The sequence below is a fragment of the Rhea pennata genome, chromosome 2 (assembly GCF_028389875.1).
Source record: "Rhea pennata isolate bPtePen1 chromosome 2, bPtePen1.pri, whole genome shotgun sequence".
Taxonomy (NCBI): domain Eukaryota; kingdom Metazoa; phylum Chordata; class Aves; order Rheiformes; family Rheidae; genus Rhea; species Rhea pennata.
The window spans coordinates 150320780-150344644 of NC_084664.1; positions in this window are offsets into that span (position 1 = coordinate 150320780).

The following is a 23865-nucleotide window of genomic DNA, read 5'->3' on the forward strand; positions in this document are numbered from 1 at the left end:
GAATGAATCATGATTATATTTAATTTAACTCTAGATGATGGCAATCCTTAGTCATCTCCTCAATATACCACTCACTTCAGTCCAACCTCTCTCTGGTATATGATATCAAATCAAAATGGAAATCTTGGTATGGGAATCCAAGCCTGGATCCAAGCTCCAAAAAACACAGTAAATATAAGAAAGTTCAGATTTAAAACCCTCGTTATAGCCAATTTCCAGGAGATTTTTCACACTTGTACCACTGTGCTAATGAAAGTGTACTGGCTGAAAGCTGCTGGCATATTTAGAAAGCTGTTCTTCCAGAGCTCTTTAAGAGTTAGAGCCCCTTTTCCCACTGCTGTAAAGACTAGCACTGCTATACATAAACAGAGATAAGTGGTGAAATCCTGGCCCCATCCAAGTCATTACAATTTTGCAGTTGACTTCATCAGGGCCATAGTTTAGGTCAGGGTGAAGGGTTTAGCTGCATGGCCTAGTGGAATACAGAGTATTTTAGGCTTTCTTTAATGTGAATCTCAGTATGAAATAATATCCTCTTTCCTGTTCCTGAAATTTCAAAGAATTTCTCTTCCACTTCTGTGACTATAAATACATCAAAGTCGTGTCAGCTCTGCAGGTTAAATGATATACAGAGCAAAACAACCCTTATGGGGGACAAGAAAAGAAACCTCTCTATTGTAGAGCTGCTGGCAGCATGACTAAGTGAAAAAAAGTGATCTTTCCTCAGTCACCTGCCTGTTGAGCATACAGGGAGCTTTCTGTGCAGTACTTCTATGTCTAGCTTGTATTTTAAAAATAGCAAGTAACAAAACATTAATTCCGGTAGTCATGGGGGAATACGAAAAGGTTCAGGTCCAGCTTGCGTCGAACTGCAAGAGTGGCTGCTTATCACACTAGTGTTGCCTTCATACTACTGTAGCACTATTTTCAGTCAGTTTTCTACCTCTGAAATAAATGTGTTTTGGAAGCACAGCACCTAAAATCTAGACAAATGTGGACAATAGTTTTATTTTGAGACAGTCATGAAAATGTTCCTTCTACTGTTGTGTTTTTTTCTTAACACCCTCAAGTACTTCTCACTGAATAACTCAAACTAATTTTCATTCCTTCTACCCTCCACTACCTGCAATGACAGTGAAAGCTGTCAAATCAGACCAGTATTAGGATTCTGAATACTGAGTTCTTGCAACAGAATAAAGGTCCTATTCTCCGACATGTGTTCTGGAAACCAAGCAATATTGCTTTGTTAATGCTGTATCTCCCTTTCTGAATGTTAGCTGCTGCAGAGCAAGGCTAAAACCCAGAGATGTGCCTGAATGAAAAGGGAATTAAAAAGTGAGGTCTGCAGTATCACTGGTAAACAGAAATCTGAACTGATTTTGATTTATCATATACCTAAAAGGATCAGTGTGAGTGTATGGACTGGAAAAGAAAAATCTATGTGGCAATAAGAGAAAATCATTGGTTCAGACGAAGAATAAACCTTCAACCAATCTGAACTGTGTTATGAAAGGTTCAGAAGATGACCTCAGGAGCTTCTCTTCTGCGGTCAGGAAGATGAAGATGGAAATCATTTTCTGAGATTGAAGTATATTATTGAAATAGATTATTGAGATCCAGTTTTGGAATACAAGAACACATTGATAAACTGGAGTGAGTTCAGCTGAGAACCACCAAGGTGGTTGGGGCTGGACCACTTGCCATGTGAGAAGCGGATGGGGTAACTGGGCTGGTTCAGCCTGGAGAAGAGGCAGCTTCAGTGAGGACCTAAGAGCAGCTCCTGGACATGTATGAAGAGGTTACCAAGAAGATGGAGACAGTGGTGGTGCCTGGCTGGAGAACAAGAAGCAACAGGCATAATTTGAAGGAAGAGAGGTTCAGACAGGATGTATAAGGAGAAATTTTTTTCCCCATGAGGACAGTCAGGCAGTGGAGCAGGTTGTCCAGCAAGGCTGTCCAGTCTCTGTGCTGGGAGGGTTTCAAACCTCACTGGATAAAGCCCTGAGCAACCTGCTCTGATCTCCTGTTTACCCTTCTTTGAGCAGAAGGCTGGACTAGAGAACTACAGAGGCCCCTTCCAACCTAAATTTTCCTAAAATCCTATGATTTATTACATTTTCCCCTGAGCTGTATGTTTGAAAGAAGAGATAATACCTTTGCCTAGTCTTTTTAAACTCTATTTCCAAAACCAAATTTCACCTAATGTGTCCAGCAAATTCTTTCTTCTGACCGCTGAAAATTGCTGATAAGTGTGTCATTTATTATAGTGATTTTTATGATTTGGCAGCACTTTTACAGAAATTGTTCAGGATCCATTTCATATCAAAGTGGATAATTATGCACACAGTCATTCCAAATGGAAACCACAGGTCATGATGAGCTGGATTATTTTGTAATTTTTTTGTGAATGAAAAACCAAAATTTAACCATTCACCACTATGCAGTCTCCATATCCAGTTAAACTGCCCTTTTGCTTTATTGATTATAACTTGCTTGACTATATTAAAGAGTTTTTAAATTGACTTTTTAAAAAAACAAGAGGACAATTCATTGCTACAAATATGGGCAAGCATACTGATGCCAAGAAATGCTCCCAGAATATTAAGCTGTTCTGAATAATATTTCAATACAGTTGAAGCTGCTGTTTTTACGTGCCTGAAACAACAAAAACAGAAATATTTGTGAGTTGTTTTGACATTCTTGAATGCCCCCTTAAGCAACAATAAAGGAGGTTTTCATAGCTGCTGTGTCATAATGGAATGAGTTTGTGTTTCTTCAACCTGGTAGTTGCATTTTGCTAGTTAGAACACCAGGAAGAAATTTTAAAACCAGAACTAGAAAAGCAAAAAAGAAAAACAATATGACTTACAGGACAGTATAAGCATATTTTGTTTTATCTTAGCTCCAGATTTATTTCCTTTTTCTTTCAAATTTTTAATCAATCTTTGAAATAAAAACAGGGGAATGAAACCTAAACCAATCCTGATTAGTCAGAGAACTACAAAACAAGATTGTAGCTATTATATTTCTTTATCATGTACAGCTTGTTTAGAGAAAGTTGGTAAAGAAAAGTTTGCCTTCAGCACTTTGCAACTGAGTTTGCAACCTGTACGTTGCCTCCCTGTGGTTTGGTTTTGGACCTCACCAGCAGCACCTCATGTGCATAGGCCACCATGACCTTACATTGCAAGGAACTTATTCCCCCTTCCCCTTTATGGCTTATGCATATCCAAAAAATATTCAAACTAAAATAAAAACATATAGCAGGTACTAATTTGGACTAAACTCTTGAAGCAATGTGGTTTTACACTGGATTTCTCACTTAGTAGAATTTGGTAAACAGTGTATTATAATAAATAAAAATTTATCCTGCAAAAAAGGTAATGTCTAATATCATTGAATAGCTTAGTGGCATAGAATTGGATAAAATATGCATCCTCAGAGTCTTTAATTACATGTATCTTCATCATGAAGATTGCTATTTCACTATCATAAATTTTGGTATCAAAATTTTATGATCAATGTGGAATTGATCAATGTGGAATTTGCTAGTCAGAACATCAAGAAGAAATTTTAAAAACAGAACTTCCCCCAATTGTTTTGGGGAAGTATCTGTGCATTCAAGGTAATACTCTTCCACAAACAGGTTTCTCAGGAAAACAGTATCGACCACTCATAATGTTCAAGTGAAAATGTTAGAATCATATTGTCAGCAACACACCTTTAAGCACAGTTTTTGCTAGAGAGATCTCTTTCTGACAGGACAGAAGAAGGCACAACCGATCTTTGGGGTATATCAGGTTTTAGAATATTGCATGTAAAACAAATGAGAAAATTCTAGCTTAGAAATCAAGTTGGAGGTACTAGGCTTTAAAAGTTATTGGTTATGTATGATACAATAGCGTATGCACGTTCAGAGCTGTACAAACAGAAGAAATTGTCCCTGTCTTGCTCCTTCCCGCTTACGACTGGAATGCAAGAAGCAGTGAGTGAAAACATCCTTTGAATTCAATTAGCATGTTGATGTGATCAGAATTCTCATAAACATGCCTTCAAGCAAGCATTGGCTCTGTCACCTATCACAATACACTGAACAGATAAGTCTAGCATGAAATTCTTCAAAGGAAAAAAACTCCCTTTGCTTCCATCCAACACTGAGTAAAATTTATGGCATTCAGATGAAGTTATTCAACAGACAGCATTTTGGCGAAAACTGGGGAGGGAAACAGAGACAGCAAGAGCTGAGAGCAGGGATCAGTGCTCTGAGCTGAAGAGACAGACTTAGGGACTGGAGGTGGGATAACTGGAGATAGAGTACCACAGAGCACAACCGTGGACCCCACATTTTTACAAGAGAATAAATCTCTCTCTCTTTTCTTTTCTTTTTCTGGACTCTCCCTGCAATGATGTTACAAATATTCTCTCCTTATGTCTCTCATGTGCTGGGCATTAAAGGTATTAGAAAAATATGCAACAATCTAATAGTTATCCTCATTTGTTTTTCCCTGTATTTCTCTACTACTTAGAAACTATCTGTTACTGTTACTATTACTTATTCTATTCCTTTATATTTTATTCCTGCACTTAATCTATCCTGCTAATATAAAAATTTATTGCAATGAATGAGAAATTCTTTCTTTGGTTACAGCTTCAAAAATATGATCAGCTCGTAAGGAAGGCAGTGTCTGAGCACAAGGAGGAAAGGGCTGAGGGAGTAAATACCTATTTTGATTTGTTCTTAAAGACCACCACTGATGGCAATTTCACAGTTTTCTCAGGCAACCTGTTTCACGACTTCACAGTCCTTCCTGTTAAAAAGTTCACACTGGTGTCTAGCCAGAATCCTTCTTGCTGCTCACTATTCACTAGAGACATCAGAAATAGACTGTTACCTTAGACTTGGGAACTAACTTTTATGTACTTGAAGACTATTTGCCTACCTCCACTCCCAGCATTTTCTTTCTTAAGTTAAAGAATCTCAGATGTCAGCATATCCTTACAGGCTATTCTTTCCAGCCCTTTGATAAATCCTTGTTGCTCTGCATTTCCTCCAGTTATCTACTAGCCATGGTATCCCACTTACTGAACAGAGTAGTAGAATTTTGGATACTATATCCTTGCTTATACATCTCAGAATGATGTTTGTCCCTAGTTCTTTGCTTTACAAGATAACCAGTTTATTTGCTTTTTCTCATCTTCCAGTACTGAGCCTGATCTTCACATATTCTCAAAGATAACTGCTAATTGTGCTGAGATTACTTCAGAGAGTTCCTTAGACATCCTTGGATGAATTTTATCAAAGCAAGATGATTTCAAAACTTCTAACTCACCTACGGATTCTCTGACTTATTTTTAGTTTGTTCTAGATTGAGGCCTTACTCATTTTTAAAGGTATTAGTTACCAGATTATCTCTTTAGCTATGATAGATTCAAAAAACTTACTAAACACTTCAGTCTTCTTGGTGTCACCTTCTGATAGCTCTCCTTCTCTATAGTGAACAGCAGACTGAAAATCCCATTGCTTTTCCTGTTAGTACTACTGTACTTACAGAATGTCCTGTTGCTCTGCTGCCCCCAAGACAAGTATAGCAGGTTTTGCACTTTGGCTGGTGCTATTCATTTATATCCAATCCTAGTTCCAATGTTCTATGTCTTCCCTTCTGGATGTAGAGGTTGGTGAAGATCTAATCGTATAACCAGAACTTCTTTTTACCCTTTTTCCATTTTAGAGTTGGTGCTTCTGCTTTTAGAACGGTTTCTTTGAGGAACTGCTCCATCTCATTAACTCCCTTTCCCTTGCATTCTGTCTTCGTGAGATCTTCTCTACAAATCCTTAATATACTGAGTCCTACTTTTGGGAAGCCTCTCCTTCTTCTCCTAGTAACAGTGAGCTCACCTCCTTGCCATACTTGCATGTTCACAACTAGCTTCTTCCTTTTCTGATTAGGATAAAAACTTGAAGAGCCTCTTTTATGGATGAGTTAGTTGCCTTCTGTGGTGACAACCCACTCTTTTTTTAACAGTTGTAAATTGCTTAAACTTTTTTAAATAGCTGATACTGTAATACTGAAGTTTGGTTCTTTTCTATAGATTTGTTAATAAGAATGTGTAGTCTAGTCAACTATCTATTCTACGCCTAAGTATTAGAATGTCAGCAAACAGACATAATAGTAAAAGGTGATGTTTTCATATAGTAGTAATTTTATAGTTACTGTGTTAATACCATAATGTTTAGGGTTGATTCCTTGTTCTTGATTTTGTTTAAAAAACAACTTTTAAACAATAATCTCTGACTTATGGCATGTCTTACCTGGCTATCATGATTTATCTAATCAAAGCTTGGCTTTCATCAAGCTTTGATATCTCCTTTAAAAGTCTTTTAACAAAGATCAGTTTTAAAAAAGTAGAATCACCTTTCCCTTCTTTTAATCTTTTGCCAAAGGTGTACCTTTTAGTGTTTTCACACTAAGTTAATTCATACAGACAAAAATTAGCATGAAGGAAAAGATTTGATAGGAATATTTCTAACATATATATATAAAAGAACTTGTAAATAAGTAAATTGCTGAAGCATATGCTGGACTGTTACAGCAACATCCCAGAAGTGAAGGTTTCATCTTCAGCCTTACCTAATCGCAATCACCCTCATCTTCAGTGACTTCCAGTCTCTTATTTCCATCAGATTCAATATCCTCTTTGTCCCTCTTCATTATTATGTATTTGTCAGTGATGGAGTTAGAAAAAGAGTACAAATGTAGAAGAGGACAGAACAAAAGTAAAGTCAAGATTAACTCCATAGACTACATCTCAGCTGCAGGTCAAGTGAGCTCTGAGGAACAGACCAGGTCTCCTGACCATTAGAGCCAATGAATGGTCATTGAGGGGAGAAAGGTCTCCTTCCAACATTTAGCCAAGGCATGGCTGAAATGTGCACACAAGCCAAAGGACATCCACTCTCTAGTCCCACAGCTTAGGTCTGGCAATAAGGAGAACCGTAAAGTCACTGTCTCCCTCTTCCTATCAGCATGTTTGTTTATTTATGCTCTTTCCCTCCTTATCAATTAGGCCTCTGGAGAGGTGTTCCCCTTAAAGCTGGCCCCAAATGGAGATCTGTGTTATCCTGCCTTAACTCTTTTCTATCTGCTTAATACAGACAGACCAGAAGATCCTTGAATCAGGTCAACTAAAGAAATGAGGAAGGATCTTCTAAAACTTAGGCTTTTGCATTAACACAGAAGTAATTGAAACTGGTACAGTTTCAGCCATCAGAAAGTCTTTTCAACTGACAGAAGCAACATAAAGGAAAATTAGATAAATGCTACAGGCAGGTGCCAAAATAACTTTAAATAAAATTTGCAATGGACTTCCTGAATGTAGAAAAAGAGGCAGGATTTCATCTCTGCCTTTTTATGGTCCTATTCTAAAGGTTTCCATAAAAATACTGTAATCTAGTTCTTTAGCCCTGAGAAAGGGTTTTATATCTGCACTGTCTGACTTTTAGAAGCTTTTTAAATATTTTTGGCAATTGGAACATTCATTACAGAGTGGAAGTCTGTTGAACAGATACCTTAGAGAGTTTTGGCTTTACTTTGCATTCTTACAGAAAGAAACTATTCTGAAGGAAAAAAAGAGAAAGAAAATAAAAAGAACTTTACTGTCCTGCTGAGAGTCACTTTACCTATTTTTCCCCTGACCAGACATGCTATTGGAAAAGCACTGCAATGGATACCTGTATTCCTCCAATGACATCTTTTGAAAAGCAAATGGATTTTGGCATTTTCGCCTGAAAGTCCTACTTGCTTTGTTTCCTTTGCCACCTTCTGATAATATCATTACAAAATAGCCTCTTATTCTGGACAACTGGCCACCCAAAGGTCCATGAGGGGCTTTCTTGTTGTACTGAGTTCATCTGCCTGCTGAGGAAAACACTGCGGTGGTGTGAGGATGATATGGAAGGTCCCAGCAGATGAAAATTGAGTTGATCTAGGGATCAACTCCTTCCATCTCCAGAGGTAGCTCGGAGAGCTCTGCACAGCACTGATACTAAAGTGTGATATATCTCTATACTACCATCACCTCCACAGAAAAACAGTATCTCCTTGATTTCTTAAACAATGTCAGTGCACACTTTGCCTCTAAACCACTAACAATCCCTTTTTGTCTTCATATTCTCCCTAATTTGCTGTCTGATATTATCCTAAGACATCTGTCACCATTACTCCTCATTCCCTTCCCATCACTGATTTCAGCTTGCTTTCCCCTAAGGAAAAGACTTAAATTTTGAAAGGCCACTAAAGTGTTCATTGCAGGACTTCAGCTAAGTGCTGTATAATGATGCTAACCTGAAATGCAATATGGGTTTGCAGCAAAATATGAAAAGCTTTCTATGGTCCACATAAAAATTTAGAAATTTAGAATTTCCTATTCTAGTCCATACTTTAGGACTACCCTGGGAAGGAAAATGTTGCCCACAAGTTATATAACTCTTTTTATTTGTAAGACCCTAATTGTTTTATATTAGCGAGTGCCATCATTAGTATGAGAGCTGGTGAAGCTCAACGTGCCAAGAATTTAGGTGATTTTTTTGGAGCAAGTCTGGAAAAGGCAAGATTGTACCCTCGGTTTAATAGTTCTGCTCTTCACAGGTGTTTCCTATCTGCTGTTACTTATCCTAGAAAGCATGTCTGCCCACAAACTGCTGATTCTGATAGAGTTTCTTTTTTCAATTAGTATTGATAGTCACTGGATAAAGTACAGTTGTGGGAGTGGAGATAGGACAGTTACAAAGGAGAACAAAGAAGAAAGTCAAAAAGTTCAGAAAAGCATTATTTTTGAATAAAATTTCATGAAACGGCTGAAATCTCGTTTACGAAAGAGATAAGAAAATGAGAAGAGAGATTATAAAGTTAATCAGAGAATTAGGAAGTGGATGAATCATGAGAAGGAAAAAAATGACAAAAATGACTTAATCAATAAAAAGCACAAAGACGTGCTTGCAGAGCATGAACTGTACTCTCCACTCTTGGTGGGGAGAGATTTTCCTCAGATGAGCAAATGACCCTGAGTAGACATGTCTCAGATAAGAAACAGCCTCTAAGACCAATGTAGTCATTATTTGTAAATGTTTAGGGATATTTTTGTTTTAATTCTATGACCTTCGTTTGGAAACTGGATTGAATTTTTAAAAATATGTAAATCTCTATTTTGCTGACTTTTATATGGAAAGCCCAGACAGCTGCATCCCAATATTTGGCATCTCCATCTCTTTCCCTCATCTACGCTTCAGTGGTTTGGCTCACGCTGAAGCAAGTCAGCCAGCCCAGGGACATGCTGGAGCCCTGCACTGGAGTTAGTTTTCCAGCTGACTCCAGGAAAGGACTTCCCAGCTGCATCCAATATTTGCACATAAGTAAAACAATTAATGAACTAGGCCAGTTCTCCTCACTGTCGTTATTTTTGTCCTCCCCTATTTTTACCTCCCTTATCTTCCTCTAGGCTCAAGTATCTCAATCTTTTGCTTTCTGAACAGTCTGTCTCTCCCTTTCCCATGGGTTTCTCCTCCTTAGGGTCAGTGACCAAGGTGTTACAATCTACAGGCTGGGCTATCTCTGGATGTGCTGGCTGAAGCCCTCACCGTGAAACTGATAGTGGAACCAGTACTGACTTTACCGGAAGCAGCGTTAAATCCACAGGACAGCTAGAGAGAACTTTCATTTCTAAAATTTTCTAGCAGCTTTCTAACTTAGAGTGAGATTTAGATAACCAAAACACTCACAGTAAGATGTAATGATATTTGAACCATTCTTCGTGCTTGATGCTGCCTGAAAAACACTCTGGACAAATAATCTATTTGGATAAAGTTAAAATCTGAAAAGTAGAAATCAAAACATAGGTTAAGAAAAATTATGGTTAATTTTCCCTATTTTGTGAGGGCCTTAAGCCCAATGGTCTTTAAACCAGACAAACCAGACAGTATCATTAAAGAGAAAAATACTTCCCCCAATAGCTGCATACTACAAAAGCAGTCTCAGATGTGGTGTGTTTACATTTTTGATGTTGGGACTACTGAAAACAGGCAGTTGCTTTAAGCAGGATTCTTTAAAATAAAGACAGTTCTATTTTACCCCAAAACAGCTCCATCAAGTTCATACCACTCAAAAAGCAGGTTCTTTAATTTCACAAGAAGATTTTCTGTTGTGATGAAATCAAGCACTGCCATTTTAAAAAGCTGTCAAAACATTCAAGTTATTACATTCTTTGTGGGTGAAACAGCATACTTTTACTAGGAACAAAAAAACCCAATATTTGTTGGGCTCTACTCAATGCAGAATTGGAAACTGGGCTTACTGAACGGAGCTGAGACACTGGTTCTGCAACTGCACAGTGTTATCACACAAAAACTGAACGAGAAGTAATATGAATAAAAGAAATCTTTGTGGGGAATCTTTTCTCATATTACTGTAATCCTTAGACAGCCCAGGCACTGCCAAGTCTGGGACTTTTAGAGTAAAATCTTCAGGAGGATCTATTTTTTGGTCACTGCCTGTGTTTAAACAAAGCCACACTGGCGTGCGTGCCCTAACCCACTCTGCTAGGCACAGGGAGATGGAGACTGCTACCAGTCTACTGGCCACAATTTTCCACACCAGGCCTTGTCCTTCACCGTATTATAACAAAAGTAAGCAGAAAGAAATGGCTTTTCTTGTTGATGGTATTAAAAGCAGCAGCAAAGTCACCTACATTACAAAAGATACGAGAACATACTTTGAAGCAGATTTGTGATACCCACTGCAATCTGAAAAGAGTCTTCATCAACAAATACTACAAATTTTACAGGCCAATCTTGCCTTGCTTTGGGGTGTAAACATTAGGACTAAAATATTATACAACCTAATATCTTCTCTTTGTCTCCAAGTTTCAGTTCATCTGGTATTGGTGATGAAACAAGATGCATTTACTAAAAAAAAAAAAAAAAAAGGCAATTTTTCAGTATTACCAGCTGAAATCTGGACTAATGTCTTCAGATGTTGCCTGCACTGTTTTCTTCTTTGACTGATTCATCTCCCCTAATTTTTCTTTAACATACCCAAAGCTTGCTTTCTAGGTGTGAAAAACCAAAGAAACTGCTGAGGACTATATTCAGCAAAATCTAATAGTCTCTCTAAGGAGATCTGGTGTGTTAGAGCAGGTTAATACTTCATTAAGCTGTGTACCATACTTTCGATATCTCTGAGGCCTAATGAACATCATGAACTTTCCACTCATATCACAATTACAGAAACATCTGGGTGAAATAGTAATAAGCTTACTCACTATGAAAATGCACAGAGGAACACCCAAATACCTCTTTCTCATGTCCATGGCTGAAAGTTGAGCTGAAGTATAAAAACAATTAAGGAAGCCACTGCCATGAACCACTCTGAAAAGCTATTTTGTACTCCACCTGCAAGGCAAACTCCTTCTTAACTGATGATAAGGTGCTTCTCCATCCATAGTTAACTTGTTCTAAAAAGGAGAAAATACTTTTTATTAAAAAAAAAGAGAGAGATACAAAGGGGATGCATCAGAGTAGCTTCTCCCTTCCTTTTTTATAAGTGAAAGTCTCTGTTTGAATGTTCCTGAATAAGCGCCATATGGGAGGGAGTAGAGAGTTTTTGATGTGACTCAGCCAACACGCTTGAGGTCCCTCAGATCTCTGCTGCCTTCCACTGCTTTGACCCTCAGTCTCTGTCCTGATGCTGCTGGTCACAATAGCATTTAGTATAATCGCTTCTGTGATGTGGTTACTTGTCTCATTGGTGCTGAACTGGAGTGACAAAAATAAAAAAACTACAAAAAAATGCAGAACTACAATCTACAAAATAACTCAGAGCTACAGAATATTTTATCACTTTGTAATAATTATAATGAGCAAAACAGGACAAATCACTCATCAGAGGTGCTCAGATGTTTGTGTTCCAAATTATATCGAGTAAACATAATTAAAATAGTCCATGAATATATTTTTCTGTTAAACACTAACCATATAAAACTAATTACACATTTCTCTTCTAAACTGCTGCTCCATTAAGCTTTTTTACAAGGAACCTGTTTCATTGCCAGTAGAATCCTGATTTACTAAAGAAGACATTTTGGTTATTATTTGGACTGATAATACAAAAGAAAATGTAAAATTCAAATAAGCTAGACTACTGATTTTTATACACCCTGTCAATATCTTTTCATTTATTTGCTTGAACTAGAGCTCTCTCTTCAGCAAATGTTTTAGAACTTTGTTAACTGTTTCTCACAAACTTCGTTTTCAGAAAAAGTGTAGTCTTCCCAAAATGTTGCCAGCTTCTTTTTGCTCACAGAAAATTTCAGAGTTTTCATTTAGACTTTATATTAAAAAATTAAAAACTATCATTCTTACATGTATTTTAAAGGCTCCAAATTGCATTAACATGACACATAATCAAATTACTCAAACGAAAATATTTTAGGTCACAAAAGTAGAATCAGAGTGTGAACAAGGGAAATTATGTTACATGAGGAAGAGGATAAGTATTTTTTTCAAAAACAGAACAGCGAGTAGATTGTCCACACGACAGCAAGAACTCACACTTGTTTAACACGCCAGCTGGTGTGGATGAGAGGCAATGTTTGGACAAACTCTCATGGTGCACTACACTTTTTTTTTTTTTTTTTTTTTTTTACTATTATGAAAGCTGGGCTGGCAAATAAAATAGTTTATGAAGGTTTGCAGAAAATACTTAGCATGCTCATAGACAACATAACTTCTGCTTTCAGCTTCTATTAAAGTCCATATGTCCTTATGAGGCAATAAGCTTGTTAATTCTGTTTAGGTTCAAAGCTGCTTGGACCATGGATCATCTTTTCCTCTGTATCTATAGAGTGCCTTCCACATAGGATTATGGAAAGCTACAATAATATCTATAAAAATGATTGTTATAAATAATTATTAACTAATAATTACCATGTATAGTGTATCAGTGAACTACCTATTACTACTTAAATAACTTAAAATAACTGAATATTTTATTCAATATATGTCTCTTTTTCTGCCTGTATTTCTTCATCTCCCCTTTTCCTTTCTCCTGGTTTGTCCCTGACCTCCTTTTATTTCTGTTTCCAGTTTATGCAGATTTTCCTCTCTTGGCAAACGAGGCAGACTTGTGGCCTAGAGACTTTAAAACACACTTCTGTAGCCATGGATTTCGCATACCTAGCCTGCTGTCTGCGCTGTATTTAAACTGAAAGGCCATGCTGAAGCAAATGTTTCTGGAAATTTTTATGAACTAAAAGACCTTTGCAGCCATTTGTAATAGCCTGGCGTTGGTACTGAAGGACAAGGGGTGTCAGCGGGCACGACACGCCGACGGCAGTTGCCAGTCCTGTTAACACCTGCGGGAGCTGCTGCCGAGATTAAAGAGCAGAGCGACCGAGCGAAAGGAAGCGCACCAGAGCCCAGTCGCGTTTTCCTTTGCTGTTCCCCCTTCCTCCCTCCTCCTTTTCTTTTCTTCCACTGCCTTGCAGGAAAATCAAGTTGTGCGCAGCTGGTAAGTAGTCTAAGGAAGGTGGCTTTTCCTTTCCTTAAATAAAAAAGTGGCTAGCTACATGTTTGCCAAATATTTCGGTCTTCTATACTAAATACCCAACTCCTATGTTTACAGCATTTGCATGCTATAACACAGTTACGGTGCACCTACACTCGCTCCGTATACAGACCTCACGTATCAGAGCCCTGAACGCGCCACGTGCTCTCCTGCATGCACTTACGATTTCCTCCTGTCATCATCTCCCACTTCTCGCTGTTGCAGCTGTTGCGATATTTTGGCTTTCATTTACATTTCTGTTTGTTCAAGACCCATCATTCACCAACGCCAGTAGATACTAGGGATAAGCAGCACCATCCATCAGTGGATCTTAACTTTCACACTTTTCCAAGGACAGAGAACTTGACGATCAAATTGCTGTAATGATGGCTACATCATGACCCATGCAGTTCCGAATTTCTGTTTCCTTGAAATTACTGCAGCAGTGGGAGGGTACAGCAAGCAGTTACTGACAACCCGGTTAGAAATACAGGTGATGATTTTCCATTCCTAGATCTTATGACATCCTTTATACTTTACAGTCCCTAATCTCTTCCTCCGAGACTGCCGCAGGATGGCTAGTATGGCCCTTGTCATGTTTACCGCACTAGTTATGGGACTTTTAACCCAATCTCACCTTTTACAGATACGTACAGTGGTCAAATTACTGTTTAGCTAATGTTTATTCAAAGAAAAATTTTTTTGCTTGTAAATTAACCAAAATCTAGTTACAATGTTATATTTCTTGTTATTTACAATTATTCCAATAGAGCAAATGACAGCATCTAGTTTTATTCATAAGCAGCGAGTTAAACAGCCAGACACTGAAACACACAGTGGGACTCCTTTTCTGCAATTTTGTATCTTGGTGAGGTTTGCACATTACCATAGAAGTTCTAGCTGTTTTATATATTGTGGGACTAATGAAGAGACCTTTTCAATGTGACAGAAGGATATGTTTATAGTACAAATGCTCATAAATACAAACCTATATGAATACTAATGCAGGGTGCTCAAGCTTTCTATAAATTTCCTTGTCAATCATTCACATGAATGTTCAAAAATCATGAAAGAAAAAGCAATGAGAACATCACCAATGGAAATCAATCCACTTCGTTTTCTACAGTATCAGGAATGTTTTTCAATCTTTTCCTTAAGCTGCATGAAGTAGATAACAGTTGGTGACACTTTTAGGACATTACTGAATTTTCCTCTGTATGCAGTAATAACCCAGAAAACTTATGCCCATATTTGCTTAACATTAGCTTGTATTTACAGCTATCAGGTAACAAACTCATTAAGTCAACGGGATCATGTTCAATTTCTAACAGATTTGGGCTCCAGACTGGGCACAGTGGCTTAGAGTAATTCATGTATGACGAGGCAGAGCTAAATCTCGCTCCAGATGCCTCTGCAAAAATTCTGAAGTCCTGGTATTCCAGAAACAGATGTTTCTGTGCAGCTAGTATTTTGTCTGATGGGATAGCAATTTTCTTCAAAACTAGACAAAGTCGCTAAATTCTCGCGAGACAGAGTATATGCCGGAGCAAGTGCCTGCCACCCATACCATCTTTTCCCCTTGGTAACTTCACTCCAGCACTCTCAGCAGCTTTGGCAGAAGCAAAAATTTGAAGTTAGAAACTTTGCCATAGAACTTCTTGTCACACCACCTCTAGAGCTGGACTTAGAAATAAAAATCTGGGTTGCAATTTTCCCTAACTACACTACGCTTTTTATAACCACTGCCCAGCGGCACAGGCCTTAATGGGATATGCTGTTACTCCATGTTCTAGGAGCAGCCATCAGGAAAAACAAACAAGATAGACCCTGTTGCAACTTTATTTATTTATCTCCTTATTATGAAAAGCTATATCCAATCTTTCATTTTAATGTATTACCAGTCAGCTGATTTGTACAAGGAGTTACAAATGTCCGCTGAAACAACACTTACGCTACCACTGAAAGCAAAATTCTTGATGAACTGGAAACAAAACACAAATCGTGCATCACAGAATTCCTTACAAACTGCAGGAAACTGATGACAAAATACCAACTATAATGCGTGTAGCAAGGAACCATGGCAGCCCACAAGCATCTTGGAGAGCCATTTAATTCTCAAAAGAATAGATGCTCTCTCAAGCTTTGCTGTCTCCCTACTAGGTCCTAGAGAAGATGTTTAAAACACTCAGGAGAAGCTTTCTGGGAAAGTTCTGAAAGACTTAGGCCATCAGGAAGGAGATGGGATCACAGGGCCATAGCATAAGGCTAAACCTTACTCAAGAAGGGAGCTCCCCTTTTCTCCAATAAGGCAGGACCATTTCTCTTCCAGGATCTCCTGTCTTCTTCCTAAATCTTTTCCTCAGACAGAAGACTAAAAATTAATCCCAAATATTATTCACAGATTTCTAGGTCTTCTGTGAACTCCTGGAATTTGGGAATGTTTACAGAGGTTAATATTCATGTTAATCTTGGTGAAAATTTGCACTGAGTTTATTTTGAATTTAGAAGCACATGCATCAGCAAGCACATGTTTCCCAAGGAAAAAGAACATGGAAAAGAAATTATTTGAATTTACATTCAACTCCCATTTCCACAAAAGAGAAAAGAGAGAGAGTCTGTCCTGGAAGCTTTTAGAGGAACCAAAGAAGAAAAAAATTGTAAAGGCAATGAACTATGTTAAAGCATTCTCTTCAAACCAGCCTGAGTTTGATTTAGGAAAAAAATGATATGCTGGTCTGAATAGACATTTCTGCCCTATGAATTCTGCAGTAGAGAAACCTGGAAGGAATTTAGAGGAACACAGAAAAAAGCTAAAGGGATCACTTACAGGGAATATTAAAAATATTAAATTATTTGAGTTTGGCTAAACAATGATACGATAACACTTTCAGTCCACAAGTATTTTTAAACTTTATTTTTAAATACTGTTTTTACAATGAGGCAGCTTATAAGCAAAGTGAATAGGAGGACCACTCCTTTTAATACAATATCTCCCTGGCAACAAGACCAGCAAAAACAGAAAAAGAGATTAGATGACCAATAGTTTCTTCCATCTCTCAAATCTTTGATTTCTTTGTTGGATGGCTGATAAAGTGCTCGGACTCTGTGACTCCTTTGGGTGGGTGAAGCTCAGCTCACTATGTTTCCTTTGGCAAAAATCAGTCCATGCAGTTAGATGGTATGCTATGCTGATATCATATGGCTGTCTAAAGGAGAAAAAATCCCTTTGGAGTGCCAGCAGAAAAGGCTTGGCTATCACAACAAGTCCAAAATTTCAGTATTTCCTTATGAATATTTTTAAGCCACAGTTTACGGAAACAGCAAGGAGATTTGGGGAAGATCAGACAGTTGGTCCAGGAAAGATGACTGGGAATGGTTCCCTGGAAGGGCACCCAGCTTGCCAGCCCAGGCGCGTTACAGACAACACAGGCAACTCTGACAGACGATGGAGAAAATGCAGAAGTATTGCAGGCTGAGATAAAGGATATGTGTGAATTGTGTGAATTGAAATGTAGAGTTCAGCTAGGAGAGAGGAACATCTTGTGCCAGATACACTCCTGATACAACCTTCTCTATCTACAACTCACTGCCTTTCTCCCTCGGAGATAGGCTTGCCGTAACTCACTCTTAAGACCACTAAAAAAGTGTAGTGCTACACAGTGGGTCCATCTGCTTGTTAAGAGATAGTCCTCTGTAGGGAACATGTTTTTCTTGCACTCATCTATCTTCACAGGATAGTAATTCACCCTATAAGCAACAGCTAGTTTTAACCTTAAAAGCCTTAGATGGCAAGACTTCTGAGATTGCCTCTTAACCTATGTTGCCCAACAGCAACAGCGATCATAGGAAGTGCTCACGCTAAGGGAATCCACTTTAATTGTACTTCTTTCTTTTTATTGCCTTGCATTCTCAGTAAAAGCTATGCAGTTCCTAATCCCAATCCCTCCCAGTTCAAAACTTCTGAAGCTATCTATTCCCAGGACACACTGCAATGTCTGTGCATTCTCCCAAGTGTTTTCAGTTAAGGCCACGAGAGCATAAGATAGAAGCATATAGGAAAATAAAATGAAAACTGTAAAATATAGTTTCACTGCTCACAGCCAAATTATCTAGCATTTGACATAGACCAATAAGGATATAGGAAGCAGGCATAAAGGACAGCCCTAAATCATGCCCTTTGGTAACCAGTCTTACTTGGAAACAACAGAACCTATCAGCGTGCTGAATCCAGCATCTCGCTCAGTCATACCCCGTTCCGTCAGACATACCCCACAGCATGGGAACTCATCACAGAGGAAAGAAAGATGGCAAAACCCTACTTGGCTGAACTTCCTGATTTCAGAATACCAATTTTACCACCTTTAGGTTCTTCAGAATGCCAGTGTGTTCCGGCAGTCCTTTCTCATGCGTGTATTCTTACTTATCTTGGTCTCTCTGAGACAAAGCTCGAGCATGGGGCAAGGGATGGTCCTCTCCAAGGACCGCTCTTGGTAGGGAGGACAGATACGACTGCAGGAGGTTTGACTCCTGCCCACCTCCACCTCCTCCAACACAACGCCAGCAGCCTTACACACGCTAACACATCCGCAGGTCCACACCCCACGGCGTGCAACACCTACCCTCCAGTGCCTTCCATAAAAACATCATTTTAGCGGGCTGCAGCCCAGCCCTCATGTTATTTCAGGCACTTTGCTCAGTAACATCCCCCTCACACACCTAAAATAATAGCTGTGTTTTATGGCTGTACGGGTGTACAGAATCCAAGGGGATGAAGGATTAAAAGACTGTCTGAGCTAAAGAAAGATAGCCCTAAGCAGTGTGAACAGGAGCCACTCCTACCCTCCTAGTATTTAAAAGTAAAGATACACTGTGCATGCTTTTCTCCAGAAATCTCAGCCCACGCAAGACCACAGCAAACTCTCTATCTGCATTCTTCTCACCACAAACAGCAAATTTTCTTGCTGCTCACCACAGCTTTTCTGACACTACAATCAGTGATAAATGAGAAAATAGTAATATAGGCTTTCTTAAAAAATCCAGATTTCCCTTATAACAAAGCTCTATGTAGTAACTTTGCCTGGTGACTTGTACTGTAAGTTTTCCCACTAGGTTCTATAACTGAAATAGGTCTGGAGAAAAAAACTGGTAGAACCCTTCTCTGCGGAACATACAGACTGGAGTAAACTGAAGCATCTTGTGAATTTGTTTTGAAAACACAGAATTGTCCAAATCGAAAACAATAATGCAACTCCCCATCCCTAGATAATTCATTTTGACATTTTCTAAATGAAAGTTTCAAATTTATGTCATGCCAAAGTTTTCCTCTATTGTATGTAAAAAGATGAAAACCTAAAAATAAATCTCTAAAGTAAAGATTTGTTGCCAACAAATTTTTTTCCAAATTTCTAGTTTGCCAAAGCTATCCTTTCTGGATGACATAGGGTACCTCAAAAAAAAAAAATAAAAACCAAATCACTGTCACTTGCACAATTCTTCAGTGTTGCAAACCCAACAGTATTTTTATATGGCCTAAATGAAATACTAAAGCACCACGCATGAAACTCTGTACAAAATAGAAAGTAGAACACTTTTAAACCCCAAAGTATAATTCAATTTTAATTTCAAGCTAAAACCACAACCATGCTTAATTCTGAGGGACCGATTCTGATATTATTGTTGTTAGAAAAATAAGCACATCTTAAATCCTACCTAAAAGAATGATAAAATGAACAATGTTAATCACTGAACAAGCAAGGTGCCTTTCTGGAATCTCCATTTTTCAGCTGAAATAAAGATATGATTGGCTTCCATGCCAGAACTAGTGGGGAAAATTTGTTGGCCTGTTTTACTCAGTGAGAGCACACATAATCATACTGGTCTCTGATGGCCTGCAGTATCTTCACCATCCTTATTTTGATACACCCATCAGGAGTCTCAGTACCTCCTGCTTCAGTCTCAGCTTGAACAGATCTTTTCAGAAACAGAAACAGTTCTGGAAGAACTACTGCTGCTCTTCAGATAATTCCAAGCTGGCTAACCCTTAAGTACTTGTTTGGTTCAGCATCATTTTTCTTCTCAAAAAGAAATTTCCTAACAGAGTAGTCAGTGTATCTCCTGGATATCGGATGCTACCCACTAGATCCTGCTGACAAGAATATGTACATTAAAACAGCAAACCTCTTCTATGAACACAGTTCTGTTGCCTGATGGGAACAAGCGTCCTTCTGTGAGGACAAAACACTGAGCCCTGGTCCAAAGCTGCAGAGACTGTTTATGAGTTTCAGTAGATCTTCGGAGGGAACAATCTTCTCATCCTTCCACCACAGCTCTATGAGAAATAAAATAGTTCATTAGCATTGACATCAGAAGTAATGTCACTAACTACTGAGTCTTATATTTGTACTGCAGGTTGACATTTTCAACATCAATCACACCATTCATCAATATTAAAGCTCCAGATGTTGAACATGAAGTCAAAAGCCCACAGAAATGTTCAGTTCTGGATTGGCTCTTTTTGTAGCATGTACAAAAGTCAGAGACATCAGGAAAAAAAAAAGGAAAAAAGAAGAGGTCAAACAGCTAATCCAAAACTCCACACTACTCACAGGCTAGCCATACAAGCACAGACAGACCTACAAGAAGAGTCAGCTTGATTCGCAGACAGACTTCTCCTGAAGCACGGTGGCTGCGGCACCTACAATGGTGTAGTCAGAGGGGGTTGATTTGAGTGGCTTGTGCTAGGTGAGAATGACCAACAGGTCGACCCTAAATGTTAGGTACTCATTCAGGTGACCACCACCATTCACACCTCTCAGACCTCCTTCCAGCACCTCTCTCAGCACAGATAGAGGGGGCTGATTCAATCACAGCCACTTCATTTGTGGCAGAAGAACCTCATGTGCTGCTAACAAATGCTGGAGGAGGCACTGATTCAGTTACCAAGCCTGCTGCCTTGCTACTAATACATCCTATGTATATGAAAAGCTGATAATATGACTGATATAAAATTACTAGAATATTTATATAATTTTTGTTTGTTCCCTGTTTAGGGCATGCGCAATATCAACAGCCCCAAGGTGTTAGGCATCTGCAGCTGTCATCTAGACCAAGAAGGGCTAGCTAGCAATGCATGATTACAGTATTTTCAAGAAAAATGTTTTGTGTTTGTGAGGTAGAGGGTAAAAGAAGTGGCATAAATTTGTGGCATAATGCAGGGCAAGGTATGAATCATCCACATTACATTTGTATTTGTAAAAAATGGTAGGACAGGAGAGGAAAGACAGAGAAAGGTAAAGAAGTGACATTTATGACAATTTCACTCACTAAAAATTACATCATTTGTCATGCACGGAAAATAGAAGAGAATTCTGTGGGGCCACTCGCTGCAAGGCAGTGGGCTTGGACGTCTCCTTAGACACTTTTAAACAGTGGGATGTTGCTGTGAATCCTTCAATGTTTTTAATGCTGGAAAGATATAGACATACACAGACACCTCTAGATGGGAAGAGGATCAGCAGCTACAAATTCTCTAAGAATTAGGCCAGTTTTATTTGCAATCTCTGATCATAGCCTTTTAGACAGAGCTTCCTCAGAAGCTTCAGTGGTGAAAAACGTATAATCCATCTGGTCTGGTGGAAGTGGATGGGTAAAAGTGATACTTTTAGGGCTATTAGCTCAGTGGAGGTTATGATTTGAATGAGACAACATCCTCAGAAAACCCCTGCACAGATTTTACCCAAGGCAGGTTTATGGAAATGCAGAGTGAGAGGTCGTGGCCTGGGAAGGCTGCTACGGGCCAATGCAGGGGCTCGTGGCAGCTGTCGCTGAGTTTGAGGTGTGTCCTCTGCCGTAAGCGCAAAGCTGCGTCTCTCCTAGACAGAAAATATAGCAGAAAGCACTTTGTGTCTTGACAACGCTTAAGAGAAACACAAGACACATGACCTGGCTTCCTTAAAGCCTTCACAGCAATTAGAAGCTTAATTATAAAATGAAGATTACAGAATGCTTCAGCATTTGTTCTTCTCCATGGCCCGCAGACAGCCTTTAACATACCTGTACAGGTTATGTCCCAAACATTTAGATATTATAGATTACTAACTTGGCTCTTCTTACTGGGTACCATGTAGGACTTCCCTTGCACCTGAATTAAAGTACACTGGTATATATTCCTTTCATTTCTTTGATTCTGTCTGCATTTTTATGTGGTGAAGCCTTTTTAATAGACAAGAAAATATTTAAGAGTGGTGTGAAGTAATCTCGTTTGAAAGGGAGGCAACTTTCAGCGCCTGTGAATGACTGTTGGCATTGAAAAACCTCATCAGGTTCACATGCAGCGGGACAGACAAAAACAGATCTTTGTCCTCTGGCTTAGAGCCTTGCTTCTGGGAAACTACAGGAACAGCCTTGTTTCTTTTTAGCAAATCTTAGTGCTTGGACAACAGTATCAGTCATCTGCTCACAAGCAAGGAGTGCTACTATAAAAAGTGGGTTTGCACTACCTAAATCAGAGGTATGAGGAAAAGCAGCAAGGAAAAAAAGAGAAATGAGATAAGGAAGGTGAAATGCCGTGGATGACTGAAATAACCCCAAACCTACGCCCAAGGAGTTAATGATGTTTGAACAGTGCTGTGTTCCCTTGGCTGGTCCTGTTGCTTATGGATGAGAAAATTAAGGGTTAATGTATGACCGAACATTACTTCTCTCCGGGCTGGTGTCGGCTGCTTTGCCCTAAATGACAGGTCTCTCCAGAAGCCCAGCTGTTGCCATGTAACTTCAAGAAATGAATGGTGACTTTTGTCCAAAACAAAACCTGTGTATGACGATTACTGTTTTTGCGCTGAGCACTGCTTTGGCTTGGAGCTACAGCAGCCTTGCAAATTCATGAGTACCACTTGTGTCATGTCTTAGGCTTAAAAGGCATCCTGTTTTCACTAGTCTGTCTTCAACTTTTGTTTATTTTTCAAATACTTTCTCTTTAACAAGCCACAACAGAATCCAGTGCACATTATCTGCTTCAGTCAACTGGGGATATGGAATATCTGTATCCTAGAAAGACCCAAGAAGGCCTTGGGCAGAAAACAATTCCTGACAAGTAAAACACGTTAATAGATTTAGTCTCCTTTATGCTTGGCCTGGATTAGTCCTGCATGCTCTAAAATAACTTCATAGCACAGAATACTGGGGTTATGTCTCCAAAACATTCCTAAGGTTTGACATGTTGGGCTCTCCATATTTCATAGTCACACACACAGACCTAGCATCAATGTGTCTGATATCTCTTCAACTCATCCCAGGAGGTTCATGTTGCAGAGTGCAAAGGGCTCCCCATGCAATTCCTGTTTCCAGCAAGCAAATATACCCGAATCTTTCTGCAGATGAACAGCACCTACAACCTGGCAAGTGAGCAGTTTATGAAGCAAATATGTCACCCCTACAACTCCTTATGTTCATAGGGTCCTTTCATGTCCCCTGTAACACTGAGGCAGTTCAAAAAGTTCAAGAAGGGTCAAAACACAAAGGTTGAAAGCTGCTCAGGCTCCTCAGAGGTGCTTACGCTCAGAAGTGGCCAGTCACCGCAGACCGCACTAGGACGTAGTCTAGTCTCTCGCCAGGCAGCTACAACAGAGAGGCGGCATTTGCTTCAGCAGGATTTACAAACCGTGGTGCAAGGTCTGGTGTTCCCGTGGGAGCTGGCTTGCAGGCAAACCCTGAATCGCTTATGGTAGCCCAAGCGAGCTGCCACCAGCCATGCGCATGGCAACAGCGGAGACCCAGGCGGGGGGGGGGGCAATGGGCTGCCCCGGGGGGAGGGAACCATAAGCTGCCCCCGGGGGGGGACCACAAGCTTCCCAGGTAGGGGACCGCAGGCTGCCCCTGGGGGACCACAGGCTGCCCTGGGCAGGGGAGCGTGGGCTGCCCTAGGGGGATCACGGGCTGCACTAGGGGGATCACGGGCTGCTCCGGGTAGGGGAGCACGGGCTGCCCCGGGTAGGGGATCACGGGCTGCTGCGGGTAAGGGACCGCGGGCTGCCCCGGGTAGGGGAGCACGGGCTGCCCCGGGGGGGCCGCGGGCTGCCCCGCGGAGGGGGCGCCCCAGGCGGCGCTGGCGCTGGGGCGGGCCGCGCTCGGCGTTGCGCGGGGCAGGTGGCGGGGGCGGCGGGGGCGCGGGCCCGGCCCCAGCCGCAGCCCCAGCCGCAGCTCCCGCCCCCGCGCCGCGCTGCCCTCCCCGACGGGCTCTATATAAGCGGCCGCAATGGCTCTGGCGGCAGAG